Source organism: Fundulus heteroclitus, unplaced genomic scaffold (assembly GCF_011125445.2).
Source record: "Fundulus heteroclitus isolate FHET01 unplaced genomic scaffold, MU-UCD_Fhet_4.1 scaffold_63, whole genome shotgun sequence".
Taxonomy (NCBI): Eukaryota; Metazoa; Chordata; class Actinopteri; order Cyprinodontiformes; family Fundulidae; genus Fundulus; species Fundulus heteroclitus.
In genome coordinates, this window is record NW_023397066.1 from 264,829 (window position 1) to 273,871 (window position 9,043).

Genomic DNA, 9,043 nt, shown 5'->3' on the forward strand with positions numbered 1-9,043 from the left:
CGGGTAGCCGTTAAGGCGTCTTCACTTTCTCGCTTATGTTTGCCAGTCACTTTAATGTTCGACCAGGATAGTTTTGATGTTTCGGCTCTAGTAGACTCTGGTTCTGATTTTAATCTCATAGACCAAGCCATAGTGGACCAGCTCCGTGTACCTGTCGATCCATTACCCGAGCCTCTCCAGGTGTCGTCTTTAGATGGGCAGAAGTTAACTTTGATCACCCATCGCACCCGAACACTAGTAGTGATAGTTTCCGGTAACCATCGGGAGCAACTATCATTCTTTGTCTTCCCGGTTAAGCGTTCACCCGTGGTTTTGGGGTTAGCCTGGTTAAAGGTCCACAGCCCGCAGTTTAACTGGGCTGAGTCCCGACTGGAATCATGGTCTCCAGCTTGTCATTCCCGTTGTTTACAGTCCGCTCGCCCCGTATCTGTTTCCCCTACCACCTTGACAGATTCCGGAGACGTTATTGATCTCTCTCGCGTTCCGGAAGAATACCATGACTTACGGCGGGTATTCAGTAAGACTCAGGCTTGTTCACTACCTCCACATCGCCCTTATGATTGCGCCATTGACTTGTTGCCTGGGGCTCCACTACCGGTGAGTCGGCTCTATAACATCTCCAGGTCAGAACGTCAATCGCTCGAGAAGTACATAGGGGAGTCTCTGGCTACAGGGTTAATTCGTCCTTCTTCCTCCCCATTAGGCGCCGGATTCTTTTTTGTTGGCAAGAAGGACGGGACCCTTCGACCCTGTATTGATTATCGAGGGCTAAACCAAATAACCGTGAAGAATAAGTACCTGCTTCCTCTATTATCTTCAGCCCTCGAGCCAGTCCAGAATGCCAAGATCTTTACTAAGCTTGATCTGCGCAACGCTTATCATTTGGTTCGGGTGAGACAGGGGGATGAGTGGAAGACGGCCTTTAAGACTCCGTTAGGTCACTTCGAGTACCTAGTCATGCCTTTTGGTTTGTGCAATGCTCCGGCAGTTTTTCAGGCACTGGTAAATGATGTCCTGCGGGACTTTTTGAATGTTTTTGTTTTCGTCTATCTAGACGACATCCTGATTTACTCTCGTGACCTAGAACAACACAAGCAACATGTTCGTCTTGTTCTCCAGCGATTATTAGAGAATCGCTTATTTGTTAAAGCCGAGAAGTGTGACTTCCACCAGACTTCTATTTCTTTTCTTGGTCTTGTTTTAGAGGGCGGACAAGTGAGGTCAGACCCGGAGAAGATAAAGGCAGTAACGGAGTGGCCGGTTCCTGAGTCGCGCAAACAGCTCCAACGATTCCTAGGTTTCGCTAATTTCTATAGGCGCTTTATCAGGAACTACAGCCAGATAGCCTCCCCGTTACATGCTCTCACCTCCACCAAGGTCCCATTCGTCTGGAGTCCTGAGGCAGAAGAGGCGTTTAACAGACTTAAGTCCCGTTTTTCCCAGGCTCACATACTCGTTCACCCTGATCCGGCCAAGCAGTTCATTCTTGAGATCGACGCTTCTAATACAGGGGTAGGTGCGGTTTTATCTCAACAGTCAGAGTTTGATAGTAAACTACACCCTTGTGCATTCTTCTCCCGTCGTTTGTCTCCCGCTGAGCAGAACTATGATGTAGGCGATCGTGAGCTACTAGCCATTAAGTTAGCTTTGGAAGAGTGGCGGCACTGGCTAGAGGGATCCGAGCAGCCCATCATAATATGGACAGACCACAAGAACCTCTCCTATCTGCAGTCAGCCCATCGACTCAACTTCAGACAAGCCCGTTGGTCTTTGTTTTTCTCTCGATTCAACCTCACCATTACCTACAGACCTGGCTCCAGGAACGTCAAACCGGATGCTCTTTCTCGTCAATTTGCCCCGTTCGAACAGGAGAGAGAGCCGGAACCTATCCTTCCTCCCACATGTACTGTTGGAGGCCTGCATTGGGATCTGGAGGACAGGATCAACCAGGCCCAACTATTAGACCCGGACCCTGGTACAGGTCCACCTGGACTTAAGTATGTTCCCCAGTCTGTTCGTCCTGAAGTTTTACGTTGGTGTCATGATGCTAAGTTTTCCGCCCATCCGGGTATTTATAGAACCCAGTCTCAGGTGTCCCGGCGATTCTGGTGGCCATCATGGACAAAGGATGTCAGAGACTATGTTCTAGCCTGTCCTGTCTGCGCCCAGAATAAGTCTTCGACCCAGCCACCTTCTGGGTTGCTAAATCCTCTTCCTATCCCCAAACGTCCATGGTCCCACATTGCCATTGACTTCGTTACAGGTCTCCCTGTATCCCAAGGTATGTCAACGATTTTGACAGTTGTTGACCGGTTTTCAAAGTCATGTCATCTTATCCCCATCCGTAAATTACCCAACGCCCTCCAGACAGCCCAGCTCCTCATAAAACATGTTTTCAAACTCCACGGTATCCCAGTTGACATTCTTTCTGACCGGGGTCCTCAGTTTATCTCTCAGGTCTGGCGGCACTTTTGCTCTGCTCTGGGTGCTCGTTACACACTCACCTCCGGATACCATCCTCAAACTAATGGCCAAACGAACGAATGAACCAACAACTAGAAACCACCCTCCGCTGCCTCACGTCATCTTCACCTACTGACTGGAACAAGTTTTTGCCCTGGGTAGAGTATGCTTTGAACTCACACATCACCTCAGCCACGGGACGTTCACCTTTTGAAGTAGCTTTAGGATATCAACCTCCACTCCTACCCACAGATGAACTCAGGATTCCCTTCGCCTCCGTCAATGACTACATTGCATGTATGGAGGATTTCATCTTTTAATATTGTCAAGGTGGAACCCTGTTTGTCGTAATAACTGCAATCACTGCCCAAAGAATGATTAGTTCTAGAATGTTTCACTGAATCACAACAAGTAAGGCCAAAGGAACTTTAGTTGAACTACTCTTGGCTCCTACTATCTTTTTCCAAAGATCTGTTTATAAGACTTCCTAGAAATGGAAGAGCAGCACACACACCATTTCACACACACACCCCTCCAACTAGGAAGGGAGGGCTTTTGGTCCAGAGCAGCGCCTGTACACAGTAAGATATCATGTTCCCATTTACGTCATACTGTATCCCTATAAAGGCTGAAAGTTACCCCATATTGTTGGGATTGTTGGGACTTCTGTGAAATGAAGATGATTGTAAGTCCAGAATAAACGAATCCCCCTGCTGGTCACTGAAGAGAAGCTGTGGTGTCTGGTCTCGTCTGTCTGTTTTTAAGGTTAAATCCTCTCCCACATAATTGGCGTTGTCGGCAGGATAGAACAAGGGAGAGGAAAAAAGGCTTTCCACAGCACGTGCCTCCAGTGGCAAAACGGGGCCCATTGAGAAACAGAAAAGAGGAGGTAAGTTAAGCATACCTCTCTCTCTTTATTTTTCCTTTTTTTTAACATAAGATTTGCCACACAGAGGTTCTGCTTTGGAAAAAGTGTATTGATTTTAAAGGCGAGACAAGTGAGGCATTGCTGCTTCTTTTTGTGACCACCAGTTGTAATTTTCCGCGGAAAATGGATTGTGTGGGAGAGGATTTAACCTTAAAAAACAGACAGACGAGACCAGACACCACAGCTTCTCTTCAGCGACCAGCAGGGGGATTCGTTTATTCTGGACTTACAATCATCTTCATTTCACAGAAGTCCCAACAATCCCAACAATATGGGGTAACTTTCAGCCTTTATAGGCTGAAAGTCCTCTCCCACACTCGCTGCCAGGAGATATGGAGAACAACGGTTACAGCACTCACTCGCACCGCAGAGCGGAGCAAGAGGTTTGCTGACCAGCACCGCAGACCAGCTCCCCATTATCGCCCCGGTCAGAAGGTTTGGTTATCCTCCAGAGATGTTTTGTCCAACCCGTCCGCCAAGAAGCTTGCTCCCCGGTTCACTGGTCCCTATGAGATAGAGACAGTTATTAACCCGACCACCGTCCGCCTACGTCTACCTCCTCACTCTCGAGTACATCCTACCTTCCATGTATCCCAGATTAAACCCGTCTTGGACAGTTACTCGTACCCTCCTTCCGGACCCCCTCCACCCTCCCACGACAGTCAGAACCCTCGCGTCATCAGGGTTGTGGATGCCCGTCGATGAGGTAGGGGTCACCAATACCTCGTCGATTGGGAGGGTCGCAGCTCTGGGGATCGCTCATGGGTGTCTGCAGCTGCCATCTCGAATAAGGATTTGATTTTGGATTTCTGGTCTACTCAGCCCAGCACTTCTTCGTCTGGGCCGCCAGGAGGCGGCCGTTGAGGGGGGGGGGTAGTGTCAGGGTTCTCTGTGTCTTGCTGCTCTAACTCTACTCCTCAGGTGTGTCTAGTTGGCTGAGGAGGCGTGGCCCACACCTGCAGCTCGTTGCAGGCGGCTTCCTCTGGCTTCTTAAGCAGAGCGCTGACAGATGGAAGACGCCAGAGCCTTAACCAGTCGTGGTACGACGTGGCCTCTGTCCCAACTCTCGGAAACCACCTTGTGAGTTTTTTGCTCTTCGTTTTTTGACTAATTTTTGGATCTCTCTATTTTTGCCTCAGATTTTGGTGCTTGGATGCACTCACCTGTCTTGACGTCTCGTCCGAAGAAACAGACCAGCAGAACCTGTCTGCTCAGATTTTGCTCTGGCGCTCCCCTCATACTTCCTGGATGTTACCAAGCGAGGCCTGAGATCCCCTTTCCCGGGTTCTGTTGGTTCTGTGTTCACTCTGGTCAATCCATCTGTCAACCGTTGCCGATGAGGCTCGCTCAGGATCCCTCTCCAGTTACATCTGCCGTCCTCAGCCACTAGCCGCCTATCTCCAGCAGCGTAAAGTCATAGAGTCCTCCCGACGCTACTTCTCCCCGGTTAGGTCCGCTCAGCCCAATGGTAAGCAGCGCCACTTCTAGCATTTCTCCTGGTTCTACTTTCAGAGTTACTCACTCGCCTCTCTCTTGCAGACTCTCCAGCCGTGACGTTCTGACCCAGCCGATTCACCTGTAGTTCCGTCCGTAGATCTGCCTGTTTCCAAAATAAACATCTTAAAACTGTGCATTGCCTCCCGTTCGTATCTGCATGTGGACTCGTCACCTGAAAACCATGACAAAGTTATTCACCGAATTATTACACTGTTACACATTCATCTATGAGTTGTTTATCATTGTAAATCTATAACCTGATTGGTGAATCAGGCTGAGTTTCATCAAGTCTTTATGGTCAACATTTTCCCCTCAGCAGCAACACTGAAGCACACAGAGGTTCCCGCTGCGTCTTTATGCACGATCCAGTTGCTGATGTCTCCCTCTTTTCAGCTCAATGCACTTCTAGACTGTTACAGTTTATAACCAGCCCGTTGCCAAAAAAACGCATCCCCTGCTGTTTCATAGAAATATACACTTGTAGTTGATGTAACATTTTCTACGTGTTTACACATGTGTTCTGAACTACTAGTGTGAATTTCAGGTGTGTGGGACAATTTTTAGATTAAAAACATAGGGGGATGCGTTTTTTGGCAGCCCCATTGCCAAAGAACGCACCCCCTGCTATCTAAGAGGAGTTGACACTTATATGACTGTATTCCTGTATATCCATCTGTAATTAAAGGACAAGGGTCAGCAAATGCAAATTCTGCCCTGTAAAACAATGACAGCGCAATTGTCGCTCTATGATCTGAAGCCCCATTTGGAGCTTTTAAACAGGCTTTTGAAAAACTTTGATAATTTGCTGCTGTAATATTATAGATTTTTCAGAATAAAAAGCTAGCAGATGTGCAGAATCAAAACATAACAGAAATACAATTATAGAGCATTCAGTATTGTAAGAAAGCCCACACTGTTTCTGGATAAATAGATTATTGTATGAGTTAAGTTCTATTCCGTTTTATGCCTCTTTCCTTGTAAGTTTGAAATGTCCAATGCTCCTGAATGCACCATAGCTTTCTGACGCTCACGAATGCATCACACTGGTCTATGAACGCTGTGTCTGCACGTTTGATCTTCCGCTTAAAAAGCTTTGCAGTTTCAAAACTCACGTCGGCTCTCACGGTTTATTGTTGTGTGTGAATGACAAGAGACCACAACAAATAAATCAGCCGTACCTCGGATAAAAACTTTGGATTTAATATTGTTCATAACACCCGTACTTTTGTAAACGAATCTGCCAAATACACACAGTTTTTTTTCACATTAGAAGTACATTTAAGCGTTTTTATATAATTAATATAAGAACAAGTCGCTCCGTTGGTCGTATTTTAATTCGTTTTCCGTCGATATTGATTTGTACAGAGCGAGGCGCGCTCCTGCGACAGAGGATGCAGATCTCGGCAGGCATGCACTTTTGAGCATTACACCGGCTCACTTTCACCACTGTTAAGACTAAAATTATTCATAACTCTGATTACTCTTCCTGCTGCTCTGTTAACACGAACTGCAGCAGGAATTACTGATGGCCACAAGCTGTGAAAGAAGCCGAAACAGCTCAGCAGAAGGCGGAGTTTTGTCGTCCGCAGCCCAGATGGGCTTTGTGATTTTTATGCGTGAGAAATTCCATGTGTTGCGTGTGAGCGTGTGAAGTTAGTGAAATGCGTGTGTCACACGGTCAATGCGTGAGAGTTGAGAGCTATGGTAATAACAGTCTACACGCAACTTTTTCCCCCTAGGTAAAATCGGGGACATTTCCGGGGACTGCTTAAGCCGGGGACAGGTGGTCCAAAACGGGGACAGTCCCCGGAAATCGGGGACGTCTGGTCACCCTATCCTGTTAGCCTCCTGCTAGCCTCCTGTTGGCCTCATCACCTGAAGCTGATGAAGTCACAGATACAAAATCTCCCGTAAGTTTTAGAATTATTCAAAAACCTTAAGCAAAATTAAGCAAAACTAATAACAGTGCTCCTTTAAAGAAGTTGAAATAAATGTAAATATATTTGTCCAGTGAAAGCAACAAAAGAAAACCTGTTGTTTCTGCTTCTGCTGTGTGCCAGATTTCCATCTCCTGATCTGTAAGTCTATTTTTGTTTTTGTATGTTTTGTTTGTGGTGTTGTGATATTGCTGGGGTCCGTTCTTCGTACGTCGCTAACTCAGTTAGCAGGATTTCATTGTTGACGATTTGGCATGATCTTGGATCGTTTGGTTCTTCTAAACTCATCCCGGACTTGCTGTCATAGAAACATGTGCGCAAAGTTGAGCCTGCTCCCGAGCAGGTTTATTTAATGTAAACAGGATTAGATCGTAGCGGAGGAGATAGGGAAGTCTGTGTCTAGCCAGCGCACTTGGACCACCTAGTGGCAGAGGAAGGGACAGAATTGTGGAACACCATTTTTTTTTATGTTCAATAAAAGACGAAACAAATAATGCTTTGTTCCTGTCGTTTTAATTAAACAATTATTTATAAAGAAATGTCAGCAAGTCATCTTTTGCCTGCAGTAAGAGATAGTTATGATAGTTATGTGTAAAATGGTGTATTAGAATTTACTCTGAAGGTCCTTTTGAAGCAACTCGATCTCTAGTGCAATATTTCTCTTTTTCACGTTGTGGAGTTCAATTTCTCCTCATTATTTGTATATTTTTTTCAGGTCAAAATACTTTTTCTTTTGTTGAAGATGTCGTTAAATATAGGGAACAGATGGCACCTTGAGTCATTTTGTGAAAAAAAAGAAAAAAGAAAAAGGGTTAAACATGTAAAAGTAAAAAGAACCCGATTTTTTTCCAGCCTTCTTATTGGTGGCTGTTAAAAACAGACAAACACATAATTTAACAGTGGCTTTTAAAAAAGAGGAAGAAGTTGCTTTTTAAAATACAGTATAATAATTAAAGGCTATCATTTTGCAGAATATTCTTGTACTTCACTTTTCTCCCCATGTTCTAGTGGCTCCCATGGAGGCTCTGACATAAAAGAACAAAGTACTTATGAAATTATTAAAATGCAAAAATTCATACTGTAGAAAGTGATAGAAACATCTACCATGGACAGTATTTACGCATTAATTTGTCTGCTGCTTTTTGCCAGCCCTCTCTCTTGGCTTTAACAGACTTTGAGGTGTTCCCTGTCGTTTTAATTAATGACTCAAATTCGGCATAACCTTCCATTAAAAGCTCTTGTTCTGCTTGGGAGAAAAACTGTGGGCGTTCTTTGTTCATGCTGAACAGCCAATAGCAGCGCTGCTGATCATTGTTTCTACTATCGATACATTTCCCCTTTTAAACAAACGCATGAACGTGCAGTTATCTCAGATAACTCAATCCAGCCATACTAATCATAAACAACAGGTGTGTTGGAAGAACCCAATTAGCCGGATCATGATTAGCCGGATGAAATCATCTTGGATGTCTCATTTGATCTTGGATGTTTTAAGCAACGTACGAAGAACGGACCTCTGGTGTATTGTAGAATTTAAATTGTGTATGGGTTCTTATGTATTTTCTGTTTATTCACAGCTCTTGCTGTAGGGCAATTTGTGTTGGAGCCTGCCTACTTGGGAGGAAACAAGGAAATTTTTTGGGGGGAAGGGATTTGTTTATTTTTGAATGGACATTTAAAAAATACAAAAAACTGTGGAACAAACATTTCTGTTGTTTTTCTTATGTGTAAAACAATTGTTTGTCATTCATTGTACTTAAGGGTCTACACCTTGAAGTGTATGGTCCTTGTGTGACTGGTAAAAAAAAAAAAAACTTAAAATCCTACTTGTCAGGAGGGATACCTGACTGGCACCCTTATAGGTATAAAAAACCCACCTACAAACCTAGAAAAATCAATCAAAACTGTCACAACAGCATCTCATCTTTTTGCTTTGTGCATCCAATGAAACAATTAAACATGATAAACATTGGAGCAAATCATACCCACAGGCACAATTCAGTTCATTTCAATTTTATTTACAAAGCACCCATATCAACTCATCATCTCAAGGATCTTACCAAAGTCAATTCTATCAAATCAAAGTTTTCTATCTAAGGAAAACCAGCAGATTTCATCGAATCTTTGACTTGATCCAAGAATAATCCAGATAAACTTCTATCCAACTGATTTGGCATTAAGACCCAGAGGGGGAGCTATAGTCTAAAAAATACAGTTT

General features: G+C 44.6%; 1 long non-coding RNA gene across 1 annotated transcript; it reads left to right on the forward strand.

The window, feature by feature from the left end:
- Positions 1-6,545: 6,545 nt before the first annotated feature.
- LOC118561445 lies at positions 6,546-8,514 on the forward strand. The gene is made up of 3 exons (XR_004930052.1): positions 6,546-6,798; positions 6,900-6,966; positions 8,403-8,514. It is a non-coding gene; the product is annotated as an uncharacterized LOC118561445 (long non-coding RNA).
- The last annotated feature ends 529 nt before the right edge of the window (positions 8,515-9,043 follow it).